The 27,333-nt window shown below is 35.6% G+C and overlaps 1 protein-coding gene across 4 annotated transcripts in view; it reads right to left on the bottom strand.

Annotated features, from left to right (window-relative positions):
* Galnt13 (polypeptide N-acetylgalactosaminyltransferase 13) overlaps positions 1–27,333 on the bottom strand; it is a 597,204-nt gene that overhangs the window by 543,939 nt on the left and 25,932 nt on the right. For all 4 annotated transcript variants that reach the window (XM_036185829.1, XM_036185831.1, XM_036185830.1 and 1 more), the window contains exon 2: positions 19,067–19,137. The gene's annotated coding sequence lies outside the window, so the exon portion shown is untranslated. The remainder of the gene's footprint in view (positions 1–19,066; positions 19,138–27,333) is intronic.

Genomic DNA, 27,333 nt, shown 5'->3' with positions numbered 1-27,333 from the left:
AGGTTTTGAGATTTCAAAACTCCAAGCTAGACCCACTATCATTCTCTTCCTGCTGCTTGCAGATCCAAATGTGGAAATCTCAGCTACTTTTCCAGCACCATGTCTGATTGCATGTTGCCATGCTCCCTGCCATTACGATAATGAACTGTAAGCAAGCCCCAATTAAATGCTTTCTTTCATAAGAATGCTCACAGTCATGGTGTCTCTTTGCAGCAATAAGACACTGACAAAGACAATTAGTAATCTCTTAGCATTAAAATTGAGATATATTTTCAATTGTTTCTGAAAAAATTTTTAGAATGTAACAATTACCTAAAAAGCAAAGTGTTATTTTTATACATCCTATAGAGACAAGCAAGTGTTAAACAGGTATTAACACTATGTAAGGTACTAAAGATAAAAATATATAAGATAACATACTTGTTGCATTCTGTTAATATCCAGTAAGGATGGGGGTAAATGGGAACACTGGAGTAGGGATTGGGAAAGAAATAGAGGTGAAATGTTTATAAGGTGTGAAACTCTTATTAAGTGACACTTTCATTACATAATTATTACTATGGAAAGAATGTAACCACAAGGAATAAACAGCTTTATAATGAGTGAAAGAATGGTAGCCTTACAGAAAATATTCACAAGACTGTAGCACGAATTGTCTTATTAATAAGAATAAAACCAGAGCCAGGTATTGGGATAAATGCTGAAAGATCAGAGAAACAGAACCAGCCACAGCTAATCTCACCTTGCCAATTCCCCAGCTGATCCTGTTTCTTCAAACTGGAAGTCTTTGTGTCCTTATCAGAATGGATCTCAGCTGAACTGCTGCTAAAAGCCTAAAAGCTTAATGAGACTCTATTTCCTGGTCCTCACGCCTTATATACTTTTCTGCCCCTTCCCATCATTTCCTGGGATTAAAAGTGTGTGTTACCATGCCTGGCTATTTCCACTGTGGCTTTGAACTCACAGAGATCCAGATGGATCTTTGCCTTTGGAATGCTAAGATTAAATGTGTATGTGACACCATTTTCTGGCCTCTATGTCTATCTAGCAGCTATTCTGTTCTCTGACCCCAGATAAGTTTATTAAGGTACACAATTGGAGGACACAATATCACCACACAAGACAGAAACATTCACATTAGGAATCAACCTGTGTCATTGTACATTAATCTTTCCACAATGAGCGCACACTGTATATCTACTCTATTGAGATTCTGTACCTGTCAAAAGCCAAAATACATCATAAGGTGATTCTACTAGTAATAGATTATTATTAAATGATAAGGCAATTAAGTCTACATAAAGGATACTTATGAAAAGCAATGTATGTCTATCACAAAGATAATAAAATTAAGTTATGTGAAAGAACTCATCAACTTGAAACTTAGTCAAAAAGCATTGATGTTTTAATGCCTATAAACATTTATTTTAGAACTTGGCAGCCACGGTTCAAGTTCATTCATTAGTAGTCACCAAGATGCAAAACCAATCTTAAATGTCCAACTATATATAAAACCTAGAGATTTAAGGCAAAACTAGAATGTTAAACGAAAACAAATGCTTTTATTGACTTGTTGAACAATTATATAGTCTTAGAGTCCATTTCTAGCTAATCTTAAGGCCTCTAAATTTTCCTGATCAAAAGAAAAAAAAGTAAAGGAATGTATTACAAGTGCTTTCTTAGAAATGTGGAGGGTATTAGGCTTATTTCTTACCTAGTTTCTCTTCAAAAGAGGTGCATTCAGTTGTAGATATAGTGAAGAGTGATCTATAGTACAACATAAAATTATCTGAGTCACTCTGACTGCCCTGAGTAGTAATTAATGAGAGACTCAAAGAAAAAGAAGTTACAAAAAAAAAAAAAAAAAGAATTCTAAGGCACCAAGGAAGCCCAGCACCTAAAACAAGAGGGCACAGAAGTGATCTTTCCACAGATTACTCTAGGATACACTCCAACTGCATAAATGTAAATAAAAATTGAATCACTTGCTTATGTATTTAACTAATTGTTAAACAGAACTTATCAATAGAGAAAATGCATGCCTTCTTAAAACTAGCTATAGAAGTACTAATGGATTATGTATTTAAATGCTTCTATTCAAAAAACTCTCATTAAATATTATACAGACTTACATGTTAATTTTTTTACTGGATTTTTTTTCTTGAAATTTTCCTGATGAAGCTATTAATCATATATTAAGTGCTGAAAAGACAAGCAATTAGGAGGAAGAAGTAAATAAGAAAATAAGGAACTAAATAATTGGAATATTGAATAATTAATCTCGAATTAATTAACAGCAAAATAGAAGTACTATATCCCCAAAGAGTCGAAACATGTGTTCTTATTAGCAAAGTAACTTTGTGATATAGCATCCCTAAAACTATAACTATATGATCAGTCTATATAGTTAAGTATAAAACAGTGCATAATCTAATTTTAGTAAACACAGAAAGGCTATAAAATAAAGAAACTTGCTAAAATGGAAGAGGAAAAGAAGCATTCATCATGTACTTACAAGATTTAAGACAGGGACTAACATTATGTGTTCAAGTACATAGGCAGCCAATCCATAAGCATAGCAATTATTTTCCTATCAGCAGCATCATTTAATTGAAATTGTGCTAAGAACTAAATATTGAAATAAAATTTTGTTTTCAACAAAGTTCTTGTTTAGGGGGATTCAAAGTGTCTTAGCTAATTTGAAGGAGTAAATGTAAACCAATTAAAAAACATGTTTTGGAAAGAAATGGGTTTATTAAAAGTAAGTAAGATGTATTTTTACATACTTTATTTATTAAAAGCCACATAATTTGAATTAGCAATTTACCTATTGGAAATTCTTTTAAAATTTCCGTTTTAGAGAAAAGACCTTAATTTCAAGATATTTTAACTACACTGTTAGTTAAAAGTAAATAATATAAGCACATCTAGATATGGTTAATTGATAGTATGCTACATAGCTATAAGAAATATATGAAAATTTTTAGTAACATAAGAAATGCTAATGACAATATAAATAAGTCAAGCTGTCCTCATTTATTCCTTATGAAGGTAACTGTTTCAAATATATTCACATAGGAGTATTGGAAGAGTAGACAAGGCTGTCAGGGCTTTCCTGAGACTACCGCTGTTGTAACTGTTTTATATACATATAATCCAGAAGTGGTATATATTATCTAATGATAGAGAAAGCATACATCTTGTTACAAAATAAATTAGAAAAAAAACACTGGTTTATTAATGAAGCTTAATGTTCTGTGTTATATGGTATTTATATTTGCACATATATAATGTAGGTTTGGAAAACAAGGTATTTTTTTCAAAAGAGAAAATGCATGCATTCTTAAAACTAGCTACAGAAGTACTAATGGATTATGTATATAAATGCTTCTATTCAAAAAACTCTCATTAAATATTATACAGACTTGCATGTTGATTTTTTTTTTACTGGATTTTTTTTCTTGAAATTTTCCTGATGAAGCTATTAATCATATATTAAGTGCTCTGAAAATGTAATACTATCAAAACTTTCCATTCTTTTGAAAAAAAAAATACCTTGTTTTCCAAACCTACATTTTCATACAGGATGATTATTATTATGATTATTGTTGTTATTGCAAATATGACTTTTGTTGAAATCAATGGCTCTCTCCAATCCATCAAGAATGATAATCAAAATGATGGTGCCAGCTAGTACTGTCAACTTGACACAAGCTGGAGTCATTTTGGAAAGGAAAGCCTCATTTGAGAGAGTGCACTCACCAGATTAGCCTATGCGCAGACATATGGTACATTTTCTTGATTGGTGATTAATATGGAAGGGTCCAGCTCACTGACATGGCATCAACCCTAGGTTGCTTGTCCTAGGTGCTATAAAGAAACCAGTCTGAGCAAGCCAGGAAGGGCAAGCATGTGAGGAAGCAGTATTCATCAATTGCCTTTGCAATAGTTCCTACCTCCATGTTCCTGCCAGGCCTGAGTTCCTGTTCTGACCCCCTAGATGGTTGATTGTAAGCATTGCTTTTGGTCATGGTGTTTTTGTTATTGTTGTTGTTTGTTTGTATGTTTCTTTGTTTTTCAAGACAGGGTTTCTCTGTGTAGCTTTGCACCTTTTCCTGGAACTCACTCTGTAGCCCAGGCTGGCCTCAAACTCACAGAGATCCACCAGCCTCTGCTTCCCGAGTGCTGGAATTAAAGGCATGTGCCACCACCACCCTGCGGTCATGGTGCTTTATCACACCAATAGAAAACAAAACTGAGTCACACTATTAGAAATCTAAATGCTTCACAACTCCAACTAAGGTTTCAGAAAGAGACAACATAAATCACATTGATTGTCCACTCATAATATATGAAGACATGCATATTAAGAACACAGAATTTTTCCTTCACAGAGTTAAGGCAAGACAATGGAGGAACCTGAAAACTACAGCAAATGTTACTGTAGAAAAGCGTGACATCTTAACAATAGTATACTATTTCCAAAAGAAAACTATGGCTGATATGGTAGGGATGTTCAGATTAAAAAATAAAATTATCATACACAAGAGAACCTCCATGTTAAAGGCAAGCAAGGTGTATTTGATTGTATTCAGAGAAAAATTTTAAAATATGAAGTAAATAATACATATAATCTATAGTCCATTTATAAATATCTAATCTAGAATGTTACTCCATATGACCTTACTATTATTTCAATATAAAAAGTGACAATCTCATAGTTTCTACCATTAATATGTCACATTTACAAACTAGCCCATATCTGACAAGTTTTCTTCAGCATTACCCACAAGTCATCTATGCAGAACATGGCTAAGTGGAAACAGTACATTAAAAGGTTATAGAGAACTGATTATCAATCTACCTTAGTATACCTTGACTACTAGGCTTCCATTCTAGAAACAGTACCTTCATACTTGATATTGTGAAAAGACAGTTTTCCTCATTATACTTCATTTTTGAGTCAGGCCAAAATCTACAAATAGCTCACAAATCATCTGAAAAGGTTTTATGGGGCTTTTTTTTTTTTTTTTTTTAGCTCAAATAGCAAAGATATAAAGCTTCAAGATCAATAACATCTGTTTAGCCCATGGAAAAGCTGCACTGTTTATATGACTGAACATTTATAATATTTCTCTTTGATTTTGATAAGCAAGATAAATGCATTCTAACTACTGATTGGCATCAGAACAAATCAGTAGGTGTGCTCGATTCCAAGATCTCCTGTCTATTAATTTCTGTGAAATGAAAGTGTTCAAACTGAGAGCGAAAATGCTGGTATGATTCCTCCTCTTTAAAAAAAAAAACATAATCAGTATAAAACTCTCTAGTTTCCCAAATCCATTCAGCTGCTCCCCATCAGAACAGCAATCAACTCTTTATTTTGCTTTGTGCTTCATATTTCTGGAGGGTATGTACAAAGGCAGCAATCTAAATCAATGAAGCATATTAACCAGTGCATGAGCCTTTCTGTAGCCATTTTAATTCCTGATTATTCTATTCTTTTTATATTTTAAAAATTAAATTTTCATTCAGCATATTTAAGTTATGTTTCTATCATAAGTCTTACATTTCTTTTTCATGCATTGGATTTCCTTCCTATGGTGTTATTAATTATTTATTTTATTATTATTATTATTATTATTATTATTATTAAGAAATTTTCTATTCATTTTACATACCATCCATAGTTCCTCCTTTCCTCCCTCTTTCTATCCCCAGCCATCCCCCCAAGTCTACCCCCATTCCTACCTCCTCCAAGTCAAAGTCTCCCATGGGGAGTCAGCAGAGCCTGGTACACTCAGTTGAAGCAGGTCCAAGCCCCTCCCCACTGCATCAAAGCTCTGCAAGGTGTCACACATTAGGTGCTGGGCTCCAAAAAGCTGGCTCATGCACTAGGGATGGATCCCAATCCCCCGGGGAACCTCCCCAAACAGTTCAAGCTAAACAACTATCTCACCTGTCCAGAGGGCCTAGTCCAGTCCCATGGGGGCTCCACAGCTATTGGTCCACAGTTCATGGGTTTCCACTAGTGTGGCTCATCGTCTCTGTACATTTTGTCATCTTGTCCCTTGCTTATAGAATCCCTCCACTCTCGCATTGATTGGACTGCTGGGGCTCAGCCTGGCGCCTGGCCATGGATCTGTGCATCTGCTTCCACCAGTAACTGGATGAAGGCTCTATGAGGACAGTTAGGGTATTCACTAATCTGGTTACCAGAGTAGACCAGTTCAGGCACCCTCTCAACTATTGCTAGTAGTCTAAGATGAGGTCATCCTTGCGGATTTCTGGGAACTTCCCTAGCACCCTGTTTCTTCCTATTCCCATGATACCTTAATTGCTCAACATCCTTAGTCATCAGGGAAATGCAAATCAAAATGACTCTGAGATACCATCTTACACTTGTCAGAATGGCTATAATCAGAAACACTGCACTGGGCAGTGGTGGCACACACCTTTAATCCCAACACTGGGGAGGCAAAGACAGGTGCATCTCTGTGAGTTCGAGGCCAGCCTGGTCTACAAAGTGAGATTCAGAACAGGCACCAAAACTACACATAGAAACTCTGTCTCAAAAACAAAAACAAAAACAAACAAAAAACAAAACAAACTGAAGACAGCTTATTTTGGATGTAGAGCAAAGGGGAACACTCCTCCACTGTTGGTGGGAGTGCAAACTTGTACAGCCACTTTGGAAATCAGCATGGCAGTTTCTCAGAAAATTGGAATTACTCTACCTCAAGACCCAGCTATACCACTCTTGGGCATATACCCAAGGAATGCTCAATCATACCACAAGGATACAAGCTCAGCTATCTTCACAGCAGCATTATTCATAAAAGCAAGAACCTGGAAACAACCTAGATACCCCTCAACCAAAGAATGAATGAAAAAAAATGTGGCACATATACACAATGGATTACTATGCCGCAGTAAAAACAATGATATCATGAAATTTGCAGGCAAATGGATGGAACTAGAAAATGTCATCCTGAGTGAGGTAACCCAGACTGAGAAGGACAAACATGGTATGTACTCACTCATAAGTGGATACTAGATGTAAAGCAAATAATAAACAGACTACAACCCACAGCTCCAGAGAAGCTAGCTACCAAGGAAGACCCTAAGAGGGACACATAGATAGCCCAGCAAAGGAGAAATAGATGAGATCTACATGAGCAAACTGGGAGTAGGGGTGGGGGTAATGGAGGGCAGAGAATGGGGGATGAGAACATAAGGAAATGGGAGGATCGAGCTGCAACAGGGGCAGAATGGGAGATCAAGGAAAGAGATACCATGATACATGATGATAAATGTTATTAATTATAAAAATCTCCTAGCTTGAATTTCCGTTGAAATTTAAAGTTTGGTTCTGTAATGATCAGTTATTTCTTTATGTGTCCCTTGTTCTTATTTTTCCCATCTTTCCTATACCCTCTTCTATGTAAAAACACCAATCCCAATATTTGGATTCAATATACACATGTCATTGTACTAAAAATGTTTCTCTTACAAAAGACCATAAGACATACACCAAGTTCTTTCTTCAAACACACACAATGCCAGGTAAAATTCAATAACATCCTAGAATGATAATACCTACAGTCATATGGAAGTACTGAGACTCCAGAAAGGCTCAGTGATAGTTGAATGGTACCAAAGGACAATAATATCTAATTATAGGAACAGCACTATTTGTCTTTTTAAAAACAGCATACACATAAAATTGCTAGATGTATTAGAGAGACCCAAGTCCTTTAGAGTTTATAACACAGCACTTCTAGACATAAATCAAAGAACTGCTCAGGATTAAAGTCTAAGCTGGCCGCCATTTGTACAGAATACTATTCTATATTTTTATTTTATTCCTTTTATATCCTAGTGTTGCACTTAAAATTAATGTTTTGCTAGTCAAAGTATAAACATACACGTATTTACTGAAAGCCTTGTTGACTTTGAAATGTCTATGGAGTTCCTCAGTGAGGCTGTCCAGACACAGGTAAGTATACAGAAATATAAATATAAGGAAGTGGGTAAATCAATGTTAACTAAAGTCATAGAAAAGAAGAAAATATGCTTAGGGAGAGTATGAAAAAAAAAAAGGAGTTCCCCATGGAAACTTATATAAGAGTACCAATCTGTAAGGAATAGAAGCTCAAAAATGAAACTAGGCAAGGACTATAAGGGGAAGAATAATGTATGTGTACTGTTGTGAAGTCCAAGAAAGGATGTTTCTGAATAAGAGAACTGATCAAAGGTATAAAATTGTACTAAATCAAAACCAAATTATTTTTCTATGTGAAGTAATAAGTCTAACTTTGCTGACCTTAAAGCAGCTTCAGACAAGCAAACAGGACAGACTTAACACATTAGACATGAAAAGTAATACGTGTGCCATTTTTAAGAATTTGGTTGTTAATAGAGACAAGAATTAAATATGGCCAAAACAAGAACTGGAAAAGGGGAGAATGTATGCACACTTGTATATTATTTTTAGGGTGAAGTATATATTTAATGTCACAAGCAAAATCAGAAGAAAGGAAGAATACTGAATATGTGAAGGAAATTGTTTGTTTAAATTAACGCTCCCAAACATGTACAGAGAAGGAAGATCCCCATCATGCACGAAGACATTGGTTCATAAAGGTAGACGAATAGGGGAAAGGTGAATCTTTGAACTCTGCACTAGCAGAAAACTCACATCTTCCAACATCACAGGTGATGTTCCCTCTACATGTCATGTGTCACAAAGAGTCAGAGAAGAAGTATTTTCTGTCAAGTGGTGTGGAAAGAAAGAGAGGATCCTGTGAAGGATTCTTCTCAGAGTACAGGATCTCTTCCTAAACTTGTACTCTCTGCTTGGCATATCCAATCTTCTTCAAGGCTCATCATGCAGAAGAAAGGAACCAGGCCTTCTCTATCCCTTCACTTATTCCAACTCCATTTGTACATGTTTTAATTTGTATTTGCAATGTTTTGGCTAAGTATATAACTTTACAGAGCAGTTTGTTTAACATATGACTAAATTAAGCTCACGATGTGACTCAGTTGTAGATGACTTGCTTAGCATTGGGAGACTGACTTTCATCGCCAGCACAACAAGTAAGCATGAGCAAATCAAACATTACATCACAGGACTAAGATCTCAAAGAACTCCTAATGAATACATTCTAAATATGGTGACAATTATATTTCTCTACTAAAAATTACTGCTAAATTTCTATGTATGCATGCATACAAACACATGAAAGAAGAGCATAGTGAAGGGAGCAGAATCCCAGGTGAAATTCATCTGAGCATGTTACCAGAAAAAAAAAAAATTGGGGGTCATGACTAACTTGAATAACTACTGAAATGATACTTTTTCTTATCTTTCTCTTTCTTCCTTTTTTCCACTTCATTTCCAATTGGACCCTTCTGTGACCAAGATAGCTCCTAGTTTGACCCTCTGGCTGCTCAACTCGGTGTATGAGGTGGGTTGCCTGGCAACAGGAAAATAGAATACTCAGCAGCATGTTTGGTAACTCTATTTTCTGGCTTGCAGGTGGGATATTTGGACAGAATTTCATGAGGTTTTGCATTGCAATTCTGCTTTGTTTCAGCAGGTGTGTAATTAAGTTTACTACTTGTAATGTTATTATTGTGGTCCACTGCATTTTTTTTCAGTATTGTTTAAAGATTTTGCTTTTGTCAAAATTATTAATGCTTTAAGAAAATTTTAAAATATTGAAAATTTCCATTCATGATACTCATACATTTTGAGAAGTTCATTATTATTATACCAAATTTTCAAAATCATTAAAAATCAAAGGAGTTTGAGAAGAAAGAAATATAAATGGGATTTTCTGGCTACTTGTATTCTGTATATTCATCTAAACAACAGCAGCTAAAGAATGTAAAAATCCATTAGTATACTTATACAATTATATATATATATATATATATATATATATATATATATATATATATATATAAATTCAAGAATGTTAAAGATGATGGCGCCACAAATAAACATGCATGCACACCAAGGACTACACACTTATTATATGTTAGTTTGGGAACAAAGATAATCCATATGTTTTTATCATAGAACACAGCATCTTCTGAAAGACTAGAAATTTCTGTTGCATTTAATCAGTTTAACAGTGTACACTCTCTTGCCATATGGTAACCAGGCTTTTACTAATAACTTGCCCTAACTATCAGCTCAGATGGGCAAACTCAAGAAAGCAGACAGCAGTAATAACCACACAGAGCAGATGACACGCCATTTATTTCAGCCTCACCGGATCCCGAGCAGAATGCTCCAAATGCAAACAAGATTGTATCTGGAAAGTGCCTCAGTGAAACATTCCACATACTAAAGCAGACACAGAGATCTCCTGCTGGCCTGGCCACTGGGGTATACTCCAGAACCCAATTCACACAACTGCCTATGGCATGATGAGGACAAAATAAAACAAAACAAAAGCTTAGCAAAAGGCACACTCTAAATGATAACTCATTGGTAGCTCAATGTCGTTACATTATCTTTTCAAAAACTGGCCAAATAATCTTCATCCTAGAGTGTGAGGGCTTTTTCTGTCAATCTCCATTATCTCCATTGGCTTTTCCAAAGAGCTCAGTATTGATTGGCCAGACACTCATTTCCAAACCTTGTTACCCCACTTTTTCTTCATCAGAACATTAAAATGATACCCTTTTATAAACGTATGACCTAATGGTTAGAGAATTCACATAACTTCCCCAAAATTAAACACTCTATCAAAGATAGCAATTTTCAGAATAAAAATTATAAGCCAATTTCTAATACATAAAATCAAATCATTCAATTAAAAATACTGTTTTATTTCTGAACTGGTAAACCAGCTCAACAGAGAAAATTCTTATAAAAGTCAGACTTTAAACTCACTAATTTGTTCATATTTAGGATTCTTAGACAAAATAATCCATATAGAGAAAAAAATCACAATACTAAGGTGTGTTAAAACTGTCAGATGATACATGTCAACTCCCCATGAGTAATTTGTTAGCTGAGGAAACTGAGTCCTGGGACCATATGCAGACTTTAACAACTTTTATAACTAAAGGAGCAATCTAGTCCCAATTCTATTCATCAGTTCTTATATAATTTTATTCCAGTATAACATAAGATATTACTATAAAAAACTAATAACAATATTTCCAATATGAGTCAAGGTATAAAAAAATTATACATCTGGGACTGGAGAAGTGGCCTGGGGGATAAAAGCACTGCCTGCTCTTATAGAAGACCCATGCTCAATTCCTAGCAAACACTTGGCAACTCACAATCCTCTCTAAAACCAGTTCCAGAGGATCTGAAGCACCCTTCTGAATCGCCTGGGTACTAGGCACACATGTGATGCACAGACATACAGAGAGACATAACAGTTATGCACATAAAATAAAATAAATTATTAAAATGCTATATCTGAGAATAGAAATTAAGACTCAATTCTATTTAAAGTACAAAGTTCTACACAAGATTTAAAAAAAATGGTTGTCCTCATATGCATTGAAATTATGCAAACATAAAATGAATAAAATAAACAGTGTTTATTAATCATGCTGTCTGTGAGAGACCCACACAAAAATATTTCAAAATAATTATGATGAATGTATTTCACAGCTAAGATGATAATACCAAATAAGAACCTTGATTGATGTCATGTAGCTAGTAATTTATTGAACATACATCAGAACTCAGTATTATGTCATGAAAGAAACCATACAGGTATATAAATATAAAACTGTGTAAAACTTCTAAATACAAATTAACCAAAATGAACAATCTCTACACAGAAAACTATAAAATGTTTGCGAGGATGTGAAATAAAATAAATGAAGTTTATATGACATTCATTGATTTTATTAGTTTTCTTCCTGTTGCTTGGATAAACACTATTACCGAAAAGAACCTGGGGAATGAAAGGGTTTATTTGGTTTACACTTCCACATCACAATCCATCTTCAGGGAAAGCCACACCAGGAACTCAAGTTAGAGACCTAAGCAGGAAATGAACTAGAGACTGGAAGAATGGCCTGCTTAGTTTGCTTTCTTGTACCATTCTGGACCATCTTCCCAAGGCAGCACTACTCATAGTGGCCTTGATCTCTCCACCAATCCTCAATCAAGAAAATGCAACCTCATGGAGGAGATTCTTCAACTGAGGTACCCTTTGTCCTAGTGACTATAGTTTGTATCAAGTTGATATAAACTAACCAGCACATATTAAAAGTCACTACTATAATTAGGCCAATTTTAAAATATGTGATAATAAGATATTAAATAAGCTCCAAAATAGCACCCCAATTTTTTGTTGTTGATTTCAACAAGGAAATTCTAAAATTCATATGAAATGAGGCAAAGTTGATAGGTCTCCAAATAAAGACACAGTAACAGTCGTTCTCAACAAATGTGAAGAATAATTTTAAAGTTATCATACTTATAAATGGAATTATAAATGTGAGAATAACTAAGTATAATAATGGACCCTCTAGAGACCCTGACATATATAAAAAATTTATGATAAACATGTAATTGAAAAGCTGTGGGCCAAGGAAAAGATTAATATGATCTACAACATGGTCAGGTATGGTAGAGAGGAATTCAGGAGATGGAGGCAGGAGGATCATGAGTTCGAGGCTGGTTTGGTCTATGTAGAAAGTTTCAAGAACAATATAGGGAAACTCACAAAGACTTTAACAATAAACTTCTTTAATAAAAAAATGATATTCTTTGGGGTTTAGGTTAGGGGTGTTTTATTGCTTGCTGACTTTGAAAATAGTCTCTTTAAGAAAACCTAGCTGGCATAGAACTCACTTTGTAGATTAGGCTAGCTTCAAACTCTCAGAGATCTGCCTGCCTCTGCATCCTGGGATTAAAGATGTGGATGATTCACCTGGCAAACATTCTGTCAGAAGGAAAATATAATGTGACCTTGAAAGTCATTCATAAAATGACTGCGTAATTATAAAGAGGTATTAAAATTAGAATTTGACTACTTTTTTTTTAATTGAAAAAGCCTCTTCAAGCAATGGAAAAAAGCAAAGCAAGCAGCTGGTATGTGATTCTTAGTGGGGAGCCAGACTAGTATGCATGAGGCCCTGGGCTCTATTCTTGAAAAGCAAAGGAAAAATGGAAAAAGAGCGAGAAACAGAAGAAGGGGGACACCATGGGAGGAGAAGGAAAGGGAAGAGAGGAGCAGTAGGAGGAGAGTGAAGAAGGGAAGAGGGAGTAAAGGAGGAAGGGGACAAGAGGAGAGGAGAAGAGGGAGGAAAGGGCAGGGAGGGGAAGGGAGGAGAGGAAAAAGGAGAGGGGAGGGAGAGGAGCTGGAAGAAGAGAGGAGAGGAAGGCAAAAGAGAAAGGAACAGGGAGGAAGGAAAAGGGGAGAAAGGGAAGAAAGAAAAGAGGAAGGGAGAGAGGAAGCCAACGAACTATAATGAAAGATAGGAAAATCAGAGGGAAGGTAACCCACCATATAGACTGAAGCAGTGCTCTTCACACAGCAACTAACTTCTGAATGCTAACAATTAAAAAAGTCAACACAAAAGAGAAGTGGACAATATGCAATAATATTCATATAAAGTTAAAGCAGAGGTCATAACCACATTATTCAATAGGGAAATGCGAAGTAAACTCTCAGCAGAATGGCTAAAATTTAAAAGATTGATTATTCTAAGCTTCAGAAAAAGTAAACAATGGGAGTTTGCAGACACTAATGACAGCAGTGTAATTAGCTAACAATTTTACAAAAACAGTCTGGTAGTAAGTGCTAAAAGTGAAGATTTGCATGCGCTAGAACCAAGCAATTCTATTGCTAAGTATATGCCCAACAGAAATACATGAGCATGATCAGCAAAGATTAAAAAATGCTCATGATGGCCTAAATCTAAAAATAACTCAGATCCCATCAACACTACAATGAAAAAATATTCTGTAGTATTTTTATTTACTGGAACATGACATAGGCGATATAAATTAGGGAACCTCACAAAGCATTAATAAAAGTTACAAATGCATATATAGGAAAGAAATACTCACATAGAAGAATGTATGTGACACACATGGCTATTTGTCAGAGGTATTTTAAGTCATACGATATTAAAATTGTGTAGTGAGGAACATAGGCTGAGATAGTTAAACTGTATTGAAAAGCAAGGAAGTAGTTAATGTTAGAGTCAGAATAATTTCATCTGTTCTGGAAATAATAGAAATGTAGAACTCTGGGAGACAGGAAAAGTAGGTGGAATACAAAGGACTTCTTGATTTTTGTGATAGCTACTTGTTGTTTTTTTTTTTTAATGTTTTATACCTTTGATACATAGAACATCACAACAAGAACTTAAATGACAATAATTCTGTGGTTAAAATAGAATCGATAATTACAATTGTTAATGCATGAGAAAAATTTTGATGACCATAACATGAACTACAAATCTACTGTATTTAGAAGATAGTTTCCTATTACAGCAGCCTTATAAAGTTGAAGAATCTGAACAACAGAGAGATGAATAAATCCCCAAAGCCACACACACCAGAAGCTGGTTTGCATTAAAGTCAACGCAGCCCTTTTTTCAACAGTGTGGTTCTCCTTTCCAGCACTGGAGAAAAAAGGAGATAGTCCCTAAGCTGAGCCTCTACTTCTCCTTGGCAAAATTACTGGTCACTATGATAAGTAAACTAAGTCTGAAATATTGGTCTTTCATGGACCAAAGTATTAAATCTTTAATTTAACACTCTAGCCTTGTTTCATTGGAAGCTCTGCTAAGGATGGATGATAAATCACACTAAGTTGACATATTTACTATTCTAATTTATAATTGAGTAATGTCATAAATTACACTGTTCCTGCTGCTAACATACAAGTTAATGTATACAAGAGACTCATCACTCACATAAGGGATCTTTCTCCCTAAAGGTCAGAAGATTTTTCTCCCTACCCAAGGACCTGTTCAAAGAAGGGATAAAGTCTGGAAAATAGGCATCAGACTATTGGCAATTTGCCTTGCAGCCCAATCAACTTGGAAACATCAATTATTCCTAGAACACTAGTAGTAGAGAAGACAACTACAGGCCCAGGAGCTTAACTCAAGGGGCTCCGAAGTTGACTGTGCTATTTTTATACGTGGTAGCCCTGACAAGTTGTTTAACTACTGTTTGTCTCGGTATCCTTTTGTGCAGAATATCGAGGGAGCTCAGAAGCATTTAAAACAAGCCTGGTACTTAGTAAGTCCCAACTCCTCTCTAAATGTATTTTCTTCCAAATCTCAGCTAGCACATTGTCCCTCTCCACTTCCATGGGAATGACCATGGGCCCTGCCATCATCTCTTAATTCTTATGGCGATATAGTTCCTGATTATAGATCCTCTTGTCAATCAGTGCCACAATCACAATCCATTATGAGCTAGCTCTATGTCAGAATTTTATGCAAAGGAAGAAAAAATCTGTTCACCAGATTAGCACTCAGAAAATATTTTCCCTCTCCCTTTTAATTGCCTATCACTTAATTTTTAAAATCTTGTATGGTTACCAGTAGTTTCTAAGTATGGCTTGAGCCTGGGTTCCAAACTTACCTATGTTTGCTGTACTTGACAAATTCACTCTGCTAACCACCTAACTTGTCATGAGTTGACTATGGTGATGGCTGCTTCACTTCTGAAATTTCCTAGGCAATTTCTTTGACTATCCTGATACAATTTTCTATCTCCATCCAGATCTGGCCCAAATACAAATGACAACATCTTGGACCAAAAGATCAACATTAGATCTACTTGCTCACACCTCCTCAACTTGCTTTGATTTTTCATATTCATAACTTCACAATTTCTCCATTATTAGACAAGGATTTTTAAATTTCATTGGTTTATGCCATCACCATGCTATAACTGTTACTGAGCACAAACTGCTTCTTTAATCTGACAACCAAATTTACTTGAAAGTGGTTCTTCCTCCTCCACCCTACTTGCACCACTGCTTACTGTCTCATTTAGAAGCATCCAATAAGTAGTAAATGAATTAAATAAAATGTAATCACTAAGCAAAATCCTTAGATTTGTTTTCCAGACACCAGATCAGGAAAATAAAAATAGAAGACTCTATAAGTCTTTCAGTTTCAAACTAACAACACAGAGAGAGTGGATTTCTGCCCAAGGGCCTGGAGAGATGGCTCAGCCTTTAATAGTATGAGCTGTCCTCCAGAGGACTTGAATTCAGTTCCAAGACACCAAATTGCATCTCACAACCATCTGTAACTCCAATTCTAGGAAATCTTCTGCCCTCTTCTTGCTTTCAGGGGCACTAGGCATGTACACAAGAGCACAACCAAAACATGCATAAACATAAACATAATAAAATGATAATTTAAATGTCTTAAATGTTTGTTGGTTGAGGCAAATGAACATTAAAACATAAAAGGAAAGTAAGATCTTCCATTTTCAGAACAATAATCTTTTAAATACTAATACATTTTTTAAAAACACACCCAATAAGCATTGCTGGTGTTTGTTTCAAGAAAAGACCTGTAAAATAATTGGAACCAGTAATAGCTAAATTTGATCTGCCAAAGAGAAAGTGTCAGTATGGTCCTCTGGTCTTAAGATGGTGCTGAGAACACTACACAGCTGAAGGTGATGAGGAAAGATGAGTCAAATGAAAAGCCTTCTTCTAAACTACTCTACACGACATGAAGAGGAAAGGGACTGCATGCAAAAGATGTGGTCCGTCACTTCAACTTCCAAAAGTGTACTAGAAACACAAGATGTGGCCTCTGGCCTTGGAAAAGGAGATTTTTACATGCAAAGTTTTCTTTAATGATACAGTACATTTTCAAGGGTATTAGTGTGAGATTGCTAAATAGCCCTATCGGCATTTAATATTTGACAATTGCCATTTATTTAAGTTGAAATCAAATCATAAAATATGCATTACTGAAGACCTCTTATATATTGTGAGGTTTGGGAATAGTGTTTTCCATGCAAAACAGCTGACCTTAGATCAACCGTAGAATCTTAGCATTTAACTTTTAGGCTAACAACATAAAGAAGCATTAGAAGTACAGAATCCTCAAGCTTCATTCCCATAAAGAAAGATCCAAACTTTCTTTTGTACATTTTGCTAAAGTGAAAATAAACATAGCTGATCAGAATCATGATGTTATTAATCATGAGGTTAATCATATTGTCAAATGTGAAATGTATATAATAGGCACTTAATGAATGGTTAACTGTGTTGTTGAATGTAAAATGCATACAATAGATGCTTAATGAATGTTCTCTTGCCCATAACTCTGAAATCTCCATAGATTTGTCACAAATCCCTGAATGACTATTCCCCAAAAATGTTGGCAATCTGAAATTTTAATTATTTCTTTTTGTTTTTATAAATTTTCTTTGTCTTCCTCAAGATAAGAATTATAACTCTATTAGTACTTCCAAATTGTCATCTTTTCTCTCCAAAAAAAGCTCACAAATTTTCCAGCCTAGGTATGTAGTAACTCCTTAGTTTTACACACACACACACACACACACACACACACACACACACACACACACACACACAGAGTACATGCCTATTGATTAAGTGTTTTGTTTTCTACCAAAAACTATAATAAATATTGTGCTGTTTATGAAAAAAGATGGAAATTCCGTTTATTTTTTATCATTTCAAAGAACAGTGCTCACTGAATACCCATATTGTATACTTCTATGACATTATCATCAATTATGATGCTTAATTAACAAAAATACTTGAATATTCCGAACAACTGAATAACTACTAGCACTTACTCAACATCTATGTATCTACAGCATATATTAGTTCAACATGAATGAAATAGTCATTACTCTTATACCAATTCTAAAATGACATTATGGAACTTGTCCATTGTCTAATTACTAGTAAATGAGAAGTCCAGGACTGCCAGGTGTTTTGAATACACAGTCTGCATTCTTAAGTACCTATTAATGACATCTCATTATTGACCAAGTTATATGAGGAAAAAATGCATAAGTATCGGTTCTACCACTACTGTATTCCTATTTCTTTTTCTTGGAAATCCTATTCAAAAGCTATCCCCCAGGTAATCCTCTTTAACCAAACAAGACAGTTGAGTGGTGCTCTACCGTATGTAGCAACATTCAATTGTGGAGAGTGTCTTGTAATATTTATTTTGTTTGTTGAATCTTACTCATGTTAGGTAAGTGTGTATATCCCCAGCATGAGTTTTGAGGGGTTTGTTGGTTTGTTTGTTTTAATGAATTGAAGACTTGAGAACTTCAGTCATCTGATTTTATTTTATCAAATGAAAATTCAAATTTCTTTCATGAATTTACATTTTTATTCATTTCCTGTTAACAAAAACTGTATAATTTGGGAATGAAGTGCCACTTTAAATAAATAAAAGAAGCCAATGGCATCATAAATAACACCAACAATGTAAACAGCAAACAACAGTACAAACTAAACACTCTAAAGATAATGTGTACACAAAACCAAAGTACCAAAGAAGCAATAAGCACATGAGGAAGCCTAGATTTCCCACTCTGAAGAAATATTGAGCAACTCTTGAGAGCTCTGAGGTTCCCAGTTTTCTTATTTAAAGATAGGAATGAAAATAAGATCTTAACATGTGGGGGAAGAACTAATGGTAATGTTTACATATAAAGTACCTAATGTGAAAAAAAACTCAATATATATTAATCTGATGATGTGCTTTTAAAAAAATCCATATAGGCACCTGGATAATATCACTAAACTTTCATTCTTTTTGTCAATTAAGATATCAATAAAATCTCACTGAAATCATAAATAAGAATGTTCTAGGTAAATAGCTATAACAGCAGTAAAATCAGCAATTAGAAAACTGGAAATTGCACAACTTAATTCAAACTTAGGAACACCTCATTTTCTAGCTTATACACATTTTCTCTCTGCAATCAGGAGTGTCAAGAACTGTAAATAAGAATGTGTTCTTTTATGATTGTCTGCCAAAAACATTCAGCATGACTACAGGAGAGTGAAAAACAAAATTACAGATCACTTACTGTATATGGCGCTTGGCTATTTCAAGATGATTTGAAAACATTTATCTTCAAAATACTCCTACAAAACGCATCTGTGAAGGAGAAAAATCCAAAATGTAGGAAATTTGACAACGTCACAGAAAAAAATGATGAAGGTCTACAAACAGTCACTATATAATTTCATATTATGAAATAAATTTATTTCAAAACACATACTATATAGCTAGCAAATGCAAAGGCTGGTGAACAGAAATATTTTCATCTACATGTGAATATTTTAAATAACTGTCAAGGGTACTCATAAGAGACAAGAATATAGCATTCAAACTCCAGGATAACCTTTAAGTACACAGTTTCCACAAAATATTGATAAAATCACATCAAGGCAATTCTGAACTATAATATGCTTCTAAGTAAATTTATGTAGAGATTTAAGATAATTATTCAAACACACAAAATTTTTAAGAAAAAATTTAAATGCACCTTTGTCTAAATATGAAGATCACTGATTGGAAGAGAATTCTGCTTGAATTATCGAAAGAATTGCACCAACTCACTTTGTAATTGCATTTCGATTCTAATTGAGAGTAATGTACTGAGAAAAATACTGCTTGTACACCTCACAAAAACACACTCATAGATGGCTTTTGCTTTCTGCAAGGTCAACATGAGTAGAAGATGAAAGTTATTTAATCAGGCTTTCTTAATTAATTTGTTTGAAAGGAATAATTTTAAAAAGGCACATTAACTTTGAAGCCAAAATTATTTCTATTTAAGTGACTTTGGTGATACTAAGTATACTGTATATTAAAGAAACAAACCACCAACTAATAAAAATTATAGCAAGCCCTCTAAAGTATGTTATTTCAGAAAGACCAGGCATATTGTAGTTACAAACTCCCAGAATAGGAAGCTTCTTTAGAGAAATGTTAGTTTCAGAGAGAAGTGGAATTTCTGAAACTTAGAAAAAGTCTCCTAAGCTGAGGTCTCATCTCGTTTATCTTCCTAGAGCACAGAAAAGAGACTAGGATCAGACTTGTCTTTACCTGGCCCATGAGCAGATCATTTTGCTTAACTTTAACACATAGATTCTGCCAGAGAGAGAAGAGCTAGATAAAGTTATCAGAATTGGAGCTAAATCAGAAGAGTAAACCTAGAAAGAGTTAAGAAACTATGTTATTTCTGTGAATTTCACTTTTCTGAGTACTTAGAAATTAGAATAAATAAATTGGTCTTCACATACAATTTCAATAAAATAATTAAGCTACAATAATAAGCTTATTGCTATACTCATGTGCCTCTTAAGCAAATGCATGTAACAGAAGAATGAGCTGAGCATAAATCTGGTTTCTCAATTGGACAGGACTAGTAAGAGGTGATCGCCACCTCACAGCCAGCCTTCTAACTAAAGTTTCACCTCCCAACACCTTGGGCCATGTGAAGCTTGGGATATCTATGAATGGAGCCCAACACAAAATCACAAATGCACTTAAAATATTATGAGATTTTTTTTTGGTGTATTTTTATTTTCTGAATCAATTCCATCATTCCCCAGGAAGAATTTTACAGGTGATCACATTAAAACTCAGTTAGGTCAACTTCTAGCATAAGCATTATAGATGATAACAACATAAATTCACAATGTCAAAAGTTTGGGCATGTCTGTGATGGATTGTAAACTGGGAGCATAATCAAATTTGGGTGATGACATTAACCATACAATTATAAACACAAGCATTAAAGTTTGTATGGAGCCATAGACAACAGACACAGGAGGAAGATGAGGAGGAGGAGGAGGAGACCAGATAGTCAAAAGGATAAAGCAGGAGGTGTCATGCTATGTGACTTCAAATGTACTACAAGGCTATAGCCATCAAATAGTATGGTATTGGCTTAAAAGTCCACACAGATCAACAGAGCAGAATAGAGAGCCTTCAAGTAATAAACCATTTCATCAACAACCAGCTGATATCAAATATCAGAAGGACAAAATAGGGAAACTACAGTTTGTCTAATAAGTGGTGGTGGGGGGACTGAACATCATGCACAGAACAAGGAAACTAGACCTCCATCTCCATGTTATAAATGTCAGCTCAAGATTGATTACAAACTTAAGAGTAAAACTAGAAAGTACAGGTGAAAAAAAGAAAGAAAGGATAGAAAAATGTGTCAACACATTGGAAAGAACAAGTATTTCCTAAATAACAACACAAAAGTACAGACAATAAGCAACAATAAACAAATAAGGCAGCCTTCAACTTAAAACCCTCTCCAGGGCAAAGGAAAATCATATCACAGGATCCAACAAAATATCTGCAAATCTACATTAGGTGAGAAGCTGATATATAGCATATGCAATGACCTTCAAAAACTCAAAACAAGGAACTAATAACCCAATTTAAAAATGGATAATAGACTTAAACACACATTTACCAAAAGTGATAAAATACACAGAATTTAAAAAAGCATTTAATATCAATGGTCAACAGAAAAAATGCCTATCAAAATCATGAGTTTTATCTCAGTCTGGTATGTCTTTCATCCGAAAAGACTAAAGAAAGGAAGAGCAGGAAGGAACATAGAGAAAAGATAGCCCTCACACAGCTTGGTGAGAATGGCAATTAGTATACGCATTGTAGAAGAAAAACCAAAAACTTAACACACAAACCACCAAATCACCCAGCAATCTTATTCCTGTGTAAATACTATCAGTCTGTTGAAAAGTCATCACCTCTCTGTGTTCATTTCAGTCTTATTCATATAGTCACAAAATGGGAAAGGAAAAAAAAAAAAAACAACAACTAGTTCCATTGCCGGTGGCCCCTTAAACACACCAATCCACATAACTGTCTCACTTATGCAGAAGGCCTAGTCTCGTCCCATGCAGTCTCCACAGCTGTTGGTCTAAAGTTTGTGAGTCCCCACTACGTTGGTTTGGTTGTCTCTGTAGGTTTCCTCATCATGATCTTGCAGTCCCTAGCTCGCTCATATAATCCCTTTTCTCTCTCCTTCAACTGGACTCCTTGAACTTGACCTGATGCTTGGCTGTGAATCTCTGCATCTGCTTCCATCAGATACTGGATGAAGGTTCTATGATGAAAGTTAGGGTATACCCTGATTATCGGGGTAGGCCAGTTCAGGCACCCTCTCCACTAATGCTAGTAGTCTAAGCTGGGGTCATCCTTGTGGATTCCTAGGAACTTTCCTAGCACCAGGTTTCTCTCCCTTGTGGTAATATTGTGTTCCCCAATATATCGTGTACCCCAATAAAAATATCTGGGGTCAGAGAACAGAACAGCCACTATATACAGAGGCCAGAAAATGGTGGCACATACGCCTTTAATGCTAGCCTTCTGGAGGCAGAGTTCCATCCAGATCTCTGTGAGTTTAAAGCCACACTGGAAACAACCAGGCATGGTGACTACACCTTTAATTCCAGAAAGTGAGCCTTTAATCCCAGGAAGTGATGGTATAAAGCAGAAAGGTATATATGGTGTGAGGGCCGGGAACTAGGCAGGTTAAACTTCTAGGCTTTAGAGCAGCAGTTCAGCTGAGATTCAATCTGGATGAGGACACAGAGGCTTCCAGTCTGAGGAAACAGGATCAGCTGAGGAATTGGCAAGGTGAGGTGTCTGTGGCTTGTTCTGCTTCTCTGATCTTCCAGCATTCACCCCAATAACTGGCCACAGGTTTAATTTTATTAATAAGACTTGTTAAGATTCATGCTACAATCCCTGGTACATGAGCTGGCTTTTTGGAGCCCATTACCCATGGTGGGACACCTTGCACAGCCTTGATGCAATGGGGAGGGACTTGGATCTGCCTCAGCCGAATGTACCAGGCTTTGCTGACTCCACATGGGAAGACTTACCTGTTCGGAAGAGGGGAGGGAGGGTGGGTTGGAGGAGGGAACCTGGGGAGAGCAGGAGGAGGGAAGAGGGGGGATCTGGTTGGTATGTAAAATGAATTTTAAAAAATCTTAATAAAGAAAAAACTAGTAATTGTCAACTGAACTGATAAAGAATATGACAAGCAACCCATAAAGAAGATTAAATCTGTGATTTTCATTGTTTAAAACAGGAGATCATTATTTTAAGTGAAATAAGACAAGCATAGAAAGGCAAATATATAACTTTTTATTGATTTAGGGTCCAGAATATTCATCTCATGAAAGATGGCAGTATAGCAGTAGTTACAAGAAATTTTGGAGAGTAGGGGGAAGAGGAAGATGAGGAGAGATTGTTCAAATAGGTACTAAGATGTACTGGGAGCTAGGGGTGTGATGACTATATATAATAATGTACTGTAATACATTAATTAATGTAACTTTAAAAAGCTAAAAGAAAGCAATATAAATACTTCATTTTGATAACCTGTTTGATATTAATAAGTTTATCCTGATTTTAATGTTACATCATAAATATATATGTTAATGCATAACATACATGTATACAATGTTTTCTGTATCACTAAATAAATTTACTGTAAACTGGAAGGTGGCTAACTTTTTTTCTGTTGCATATATTTTTAAATAGTAAATGGTTGTGATACTTTACTGAGAATTGCTCCCATAGGCTCATACAGAGTCCCTTCCTGATGGACTGTTTAGGAATGATTAGTGATGTGGCCTTATGTATGTACCCAGGGGTAGGCTTTCTGGTTCATAAAACCCAGGTCAGGTCCCCAGCTCTCTCTCTCTCTCTCTCTCTCTCTCTCTCTCTCTCTCTCTCTCTCTCTCTCTCCCTCAATGCATTGGGTAGCTGTTCCAGCTTTGACTTGGAAGTACTACCCTCAGTGAGGCTTTTGGTAATTGTCATGCCTACCTATGGCCTGCCCTTTTGGTAATTGTCATGCCTACCTATGGCCTGCCCCTGAGGCAGGGCCAAGACAGGAGCCCTTAAGACCCGAGATCCGGAAGTGCCAGCTCTCTTGGTTCCTGGTTATCTTGGATGCTGGATTGGAAACTGAGCAGAGTTCTCCAGAGAACACTGCCAGACTGCACTTCACCTCTGGATCCTGTAACCTATCCCTTTACTTGTTGTAAGTTACCCCAAAATCTACCTCCCTTTTAACTATGTGGAGTTGCCTTAATAAACCTCTCTCTCTCTCTCTCTCTCTCTCTCTCTCTCTCTCTCTCTCTCTCTCTCTCTCTCTCTCTCCCCTGTCAGCATGCTGCTTGCAGATCAGGATGTAGTTTTCAGCTACTTCTCCAGTACCATACCTGCCAGCCACCCTGCTCCCAGCCATGATAACAGTGGGCTAATCCTCTGAAGCTAAGTAAGCCTCCAATTAAATGTTTTCTTTTATGAGAGCTGCCTTGGTCATGGTGTCTCTTCATAGCACTAGAACACTGACAGAAACTATTTTTTTTAATGCAAGAGTTCTTATATGTGACTGCACAAGTAATACAAGTAATACAAGAATCTGTGAGACTGGATTCAGAGCACATACAAAACAGTTCCATTTCTCCTCTTATATAATACATTTCCTGTACTCACCTAGTGCTTATTTTGCAAACTCTCCTGGAATGCCTTACTCCTGGTCAAAGTCCTCCTTTCTTGCCAATTCTCATTAGCCCTCTGTGCTATAAAGACGGAGTTTCTGCCTTCCCTTACACTCATATGCCTCCTCCATTCACTGAAACTTCTCCTTAGAATACTGCTGTCCACAGTACCCCACAAATCAGGTGCTCTTGAGTAATTATCTTAATCTATATGCAAGTTTTAAATGTTTCTGGATTTGAATTGCCATTCCTTTAATTACGTATTTGATCATTTTTAAACCTGTTACTTGTCAATATGTTTTGTCAGGTCAGGGCATGTGCCTTGGCACACACGACATGGACAGGAGTCGGTTCTCTCCCATCACCAGTCTTAGCGCTGCCATATGTTGGCCCCAGAGAACTGAACTCAGATCCTCAGTCTTGGCAGCATGCACTTTACTTCCTAAGCCATCTCACCTGCCCTTCCATGTGACAATGTTTTAAGGCTAAAGGAGAAAGTCATAAGCACAAATGCTTGGCACATCAAAGGAATCCATGATCTCAAACAACAATCTTACATTCAGAGATACTTCCCACATTGAGTTTTGCAGTATATAATACACAATTATAAAGGAAAATCTTCAATTTAATTAAATAAACCTAATCAGGGGAATGCTGAACCCTAATGAGAGAGAGAGATCTTCAAATTTTGGCTAACCTACAGCATATTTCAGGGTTTTTCTTTAAAAAACCAACACATTTTTTTTTCAGAATTTTCAGTATGTAAAGGCCTGAAATCCCATGTTACACAACTCCAGGATAGTTTCTTAGTATTACCATGGTTTGAGTTTACTCTTTCTTAGCAACATTTGTGTCACTTTGAGGACCTTTTCACATTGTTTTCTGGATTCAATGAACAGACATGCAATTTAAGGTGACAACTTTTCTGTTTGAAGAATAGGTAATTTAGAAAAGATGTGAGTGTATCCACATGATGCAGGCACAAGCTTCAACATTATCACACATGGTAAACCCACAGCAACCAAGAAATGAAAAAACATAATTATTAGAAAGATTCGATGAGTGAAGTCTAAAATGAACAGTAAACTCTTCCTTTGTGTTGAATGCCACCTATATAAATGGCAGTAAGGAGGAGTTAGAAAAAGCAGCATTATACAAACACTGTGTAAAGAGACAATGAAGAGAACACCAATTTGTCAGCACTACTGGGTAAAAGGGTGATTGAAGAGAGTACATCTCAAAAGTCTGGAAGGATCTCTCCACAAATTAGCTATTAATTATACAGGGGAAGGATTAACTTTTAGTGGAGAAATTTGGCAGATACTTTCTCACCTAGTTGTCAAGGACAACTGTATCGATAATGGGACAGAAGCACAGGATGTACTTAAGAAGTACTCAACAACTCTTTGCATATACATGCCAAAAATGCATAAACTGAATTAATCATCAGGAAACATCAAGCAAATGCAACTGGAAGACTTTTACAAAATAACTGTCCCAACCTTTCAAATACCAAAGTAATTAAAAGACTGTGAAAATGTTTCAGATTAAAATAAATTTAAAACAAGAGAAATAAATGAATCTACAGTTGAAGCTATATACTGTGAGACAAAAAAAGTACCATGGTGTTGCAAAACATCTTGATTTTCACAATTATCCTTTGATTATATGAACAAAATTACCTTATTCTTAGGAATCAGACACAAAAGCTTTGATGTAGGTAAATAAATAAATAAATAAAAAGTGTGTATGTCTGTTTAGACCCAAACAGAGAATTAACTCTTACCAAGCAAGTGAAAGACTTGTATGATAAAAAATTTGAGTCACTGAAGAAAAACTTGAAGAAGATATCAGAAGATGGAAGGATTTCAGGATTTCCCATGCTCATGGATCAGTAGTAGTAACATAGTAAAAATGACCATCTACCAAAGGGAATCTACAGATTCAATGAAATCCCCCATCAATATTTCAACATAATTTTTACAGACCTTGAAAGAAAAATTCTCAACTTCATATGGAACAACAAAAAACCCAGAATAGCTAAATCAATCCTGTACAATGAAAAAACATCTGGAGGTATCACCATCCCAGATTTCAATTGTACTATGAAGCTATTGTAAACAAATAAAAAAAAGTGCATGGGATTGGCATAAAATCATAAATTGATCAATGAAATGGAATTGAAGAACCAGACATAAATCCACACATCTATGGACACCTTATTTTTTTTTTTATAAAGAAGCCAGAAATACACACTGGAAAAAAGACAGCATCTTGAACAAATGGTCCTGGTCAAACTGGATGACTTCATGAAGGAGAATGCAAATACATCCATACTTATCACCCTGCACAAAACTCAACTCTGGATGCATCAAAGATATTAATGTAAAACCAGATACACTAAACCTGGAACAAGAGAAAGTGGGAAATAACCTTGAACTGGTTGGTACAGGATAGACTTTATGAACAGAACATCATTAGCACAGGCACTAATATCAACAATTAATAAATGGGACCTCATGAAAGGGTGAAAAGCTCCTACACTGAAAAGGACACTGTAATTTGGACATAGTGTCAGCATACAGAATGGGAAAAGTTTTTACCAACTACACATCTAATAGAGGGCTAATATCTAAACTACATAAAGAACCCAAGAAAGAAGATATCAGGAAAACAAATGATCCAAATAAAAAAAATGGGGGACAGTTCTTTTTTTTCCGGACCTGAGGACCAAACCCAGGGCCTTGAGCTTGCTAGGTAAGTGCTCTACCACTGAGCTAAATCC

The sequence above is a fragment of the Onychomys torridus genome, chromosome 4 (assembly GCF_903995425.1).
Source record: "Onychomys torridus chromosome 4, mOncTor1.1, whole genome shotgun sequence".
Taxonomy (NCBI): domain Eukaryota; kingdom Metazoa; phylum Chordata; class Mammalia; order Rodentia; family Cricetidae; genus Onychomys; species Onychomys torridus.
The sequence above is the reverse complement of the archived record's forward strand: the minus strand, read 5'-3'. Positions and strand labels throughout refer to the sequence as shown.